Below are 4,721 nucleotides of genomic sequence, written 5' to 3' on the forward strand. Positions count from 1 at the left end.
TCAAGGAGAACTACGAGCCACTGCTTAACGAAATAAGAGAGGGCACAAACAGATGGAGAAACATTCCATGTTCATGGTTAGGAAGAATCAATATGGTGAAAATGGCCACACTGCCCAAAGTAATTTACAGATTCAATGCTATCCCCAACAAGCTACCAATGACCTTGTTCACAGAACTGGAAAAAACCACCTTAAACTTCATATGGAACCAAAAGAGAGCCCGCATAGCCAAGTCAATTCTAAGCAAAAAGAACAAAGTGGGAGGCATCACACTACTGGACTTCAAACTATACTACAAGGCTACAGTAATCAAAACAGCATGGTACTGGTACCGAAACAGAGATATAGACCAATGGAACAGAACAGAGGTCTCAGAGGCAACACAACATATCTACAACCATCTGATTTTGAGAAACCAGACAGAAGCAAGCAATGGGGAAAGGATTCCCTGTTTAATAAACGGTGTTGGGAAAACTGGCTACCATGTGCAGAAAGCAGAAACTGGACCCCTTCCTGACACCTTACACTAAAATTAACTCCAGATGGATTAAAGACTTAAACATAAGACCTAACACCATAAAAACCCTAGAAGAAAATCTAGGCAAAACCATTCAGGACATAGGTGTAGGCAAGGACTTCATGACCAAAACACGAAAAGCATTGACAACAAAAGCCAAAATAGACAAATGGGACCTAATCAAACTCCACAGCTTCTGCACAGCAAAAGAAACAGTCATTAGAGTGAATCGGCAACCAACAGAATGGGTAAAATTTTTTGCAGTTTACCCATCTGACAAAGGGCTGATATCCAGAATTTACAAAGAATTAAAACAGATTTACAAGAAAAAAACTAACAAGCCCATTCAAAAGTGGGCAAAGGATATGAACAGACACTTTACAAAAGAAGACATACATGAGGCCAACAAACATGTGGAAAAATGCTCATCATCACTGGTCATCAGAGAAATGCAAATCAAAACTACATTGAGATACCATCTCACGCCAGTTAGAATGGCGATCATTAAAAAATCTGGTGACAACAGATGCTGGAGAAGATGTGGAGAAATAGGAACACTTTTACACTGTTGGTTGGAGTGTAAATTAGTTCAACCATTGTGGAAGACAGTGTGGCAATTCCTCAAGGACCTAGAAATAGAAATTCCATTTGACCCAGCAATCCCATTACTGGGTATATATCCAAAGGATTACAAATCGTTCTACTATAAGGACACGTGCACACAAATGTTCATTGCAGCAAAGTTTACAATAGCAAAGACCTGGAACCAACCCAAATGCCCATCGACGATAGACTGGATAGGGAAAATGTGGCACATATACACCATGGAATATTATGCAGCCATCAAAAACGACGAGATTGTGTCATATCTAGGGACATGGATGAACCTGGAAACCATCATTCTCAGCAAACTGACAGAAGAGCAGAAGATCAAACACCACATGTTCTCACTCATAGGTGGGTGTTGAACAATGAGAACACATGGACACAGGGAGGTGAGCGCTACACACTGGGGTCAGTTGGGGGGAAATAGAGGAGGGACGATGGGTCGTGAGGAGCTGGGGAGAAATATCAAGGGGAGAGATGCCAGATGTAAGTTATGGGGAAGAAGGCAGCAAATCACACTGCCACATGTGTACCTATGCAATAATTTTACATGTTCTTCACATGTACCCCAAAACCTAAAATGCAATAAAATAAAAATGGGGAAAAAAATAAAATAAAGTAAAATAAAAATAAAAATAATTAAAAAATAAAAACTCACTTCTTACAGAAGCTAGATTTGGACATTCCAGAATGAAAGTAGGCACAGGATGTAATGAGAAATATCTCACCTTAAAAACTAAAAGGAAGCCACCTGGAAGAATGATTGTCAATGTGTGCATTCAATTTACACAGTTACAGTGATGTGTGCATGGAGCAGTTTACAAATGCTTTCTGTGGAGACTGTCAAAACTGTCATTTCTAGCCAAATCCCGTCATAGAAGAAACAGCAGTAAGACTGCCCGTAAAACATAGAAGAAATGTATCTTTGAAAATGCTATGCTCTGCTTTCATTCAACTAAGAGAGTTGAATATATGTTTTGATTCAGCAGGTTAGAAACATATTTCTTACTGAAGCTATATTTGGACATTCCAGATGGATACTGGGCACATAAGCAGTGAGAAATACCTTACCTTTAAAACTAAAAGGATGCTACATGTGAGAAGGCTTGTCAGTGTTTGTATTCAACATACAGAGTTACACTGATGTGTGTATTCAGCAGTTTGAAAACGCTTTCTGTGAAGAATCTTAAAACTGACATTTCCAGCAAAATCCCGTCTTATACCAAATAGCAGTAAGACTGCCAGTAAAGCACAGAAGAGATGTATCATGGAAACTGCTATACTGTGCATTCATTCAACTAACAGAGTTAAATATATGTTTTGATTCAGCAGATTAGAAACACATATCTTACAGACTCTGGATTTGGACATTCCAGGCAGAAAATGGGCATATGATGTAATAAGAAATACATCATGTTAAAAATTAAAGGAAGCTATCTGGAAGAATCCTTGTCAATGTGTGCATTCAACTTACATAGTTATACTGATGTGTGTATGCAGCAGTTTGAGAACGCCTTCTGTGGAGAATCTGAAAACTGACATTTCCAGAAATATTCCATCTTATAGGAAATAGCAGTAAGACTTCCAGTAAAGCAGAGAAGAGAGATGCCTTTAAAACTGCTTCTTTCTGCATTCGTTAAACTAAGGGAGCTAAATCTATGTTTTGTTCAGCACGTTAGAAACACATTTCATACAGAAGCCACGTTTGGACATTCCAGATCTAAAGTGGGCTTATGCTGTAATGAGAATCATCTCACCTGAAAACTAAAAGGAAACAATCTGGGAGAAGGCTAGTCAATGAGTGGATTAAGCCTACAGAGTTATACTGATATGTATATGCAGCAGTTTGAAAAAGGTATCTGTGCAAAACCTCAAATCTGAAAATTTCCAGTATAGTAAAACCCCTTTTATAAGAAATAGCAGTAAGACTGCCATTAAACCACAAAAGAGATGTATCTTTGAAACTGCTCTGCTGTGCATTTGTTCAGCTAAGAAAATTGAATCTATGTTTTGATTCAGCAGGTTAGAAACACATTTCTTACAGAATCTAGATTTGGACATTCCAGGCCAAGAGTGGGGATATGCTGTAATATAAATATCTCACCTTAACAACTAAAAGGAAGCTATCTGGGCGAATGCTTGTCAATGTGTGCATTCAACTTACAGGGTTACACTGATGTGTGTAGGCAGCAGTTTGAAAACGCTTTCTGTGGAGAATGTCAAAACTCACATTTACAACAAAGTCCTGTGTTATACAAAATAGCAGTAAGTCTAAGAGTAAAACACAGAAGAGACGTATCTTTGAAACTGCTATGCTCTGTGTTTGTTCAACTAAGAGAGTTCAATCAATGTTTTGATTCAGCAAGTTAGAAACACATTTCTTACAGAAGATAGATTTATATGTTCAAGACAAAAAATTTGCATATGTTGTAATGAGGAATATCTGACGTTAAAATATAATAGGAAGCGATCCAGGAGAATGCTGGTCAATATGTACATTCAACTCACAGAGTTACATAGATGTGTTTTTGCAGCAGTTTAGAAACGCTTTCTGTGGAGAGTCTTAAAACTGACATTTCCAGCAAAATCCCATCTTACACGAAATAGCAGTAAGATGGCAAGTAGACCACAGAAGAGTCATATCTTTGAAACTGCTATGCTGTGTGTTTGTTCAACTAAGAGAGTTGAATTGATGCATTGATTTAGCAGGTTAGAAACACATTTCTTGAAGAAGCTAGATTTGGACATTCCAGATGAAAAGTGGGGACGTACTGTAATGAGAAATATCTCACCTTAAAAAATAATAGAAAGCTATCTGTTAGAATGCTTGTCAATGTGTGCATTGAACTTACAGAGTTACACTGATGTGTGTATGCAGCAGTTTAAATATGCTTCCTGTGGAGAATCTCAAAACTGACATTTCCAACAAAATCCCATCTTATACCAAATAGCAGTAAGACTGCCAGTAAAACACAGAAAAAATGTATCTTTGAAATGACTATTTTGTGAATTGATTCAACTAAAATATTTGAATCTATGTTTGGATTCAGCATGTTAGAAATACTTTCTTAGAGAAGATAGACATCAACATTCCAGATGGAAAATGAGCATATCCTGTAATGAGAAATATCTCACCTTAAAAACTAAAATGACTCTATGTGGGAGAATGCTTGCAATGTGTGCTTTCAACTTACAGAGTTAAAATGATGTGTGCATGCAGCAGTTTGAAAACACTTTATGTGTAGAATCTCAAAAATGAAAGTTTTCAGCAAAAACCCAGCTTTTACGAAATTGCAGTAAGACTGCCAGTAAAACACAGAAGAAACTTATCTTTGAAACTGCTATGGTGTGCTTTCATTCAACCAAGAGATTTAAATCTATGTTTATATTCAGCAGTTAGAAACACATTTATTAAAGAAGATAGATTTGGCATTCCAGATGGAAAGTGGGCACATGCTGTAATGAGAAATATCTCACCTTAAGAACTAGAAGAAAGCTTTCTGGGAGAATGCTTTTCAACATGCACATTAAACTTACAGAGTTACATTGATGTGTGTATGCAGCAGTTTAAAAACACTTTCTGTGGAGAATCTCACAT

This window comes from Cebus imitator, unplaced genomic scaffold (assembly GCF_001604975.1).
Source record: "Cebus imitator isolate Cc_AM_T3 unplaced genomic scaffold, Cebus_imitator-1.0 Scaffold854, whole genome shotgun sequence".
Classification (NCBI taxonomy): domain Eukaryota; kingdom Metazoa; phylum Chordata; class Mammalia; order Primates; family Cebidae; genus Cebus; species Cebus imitator.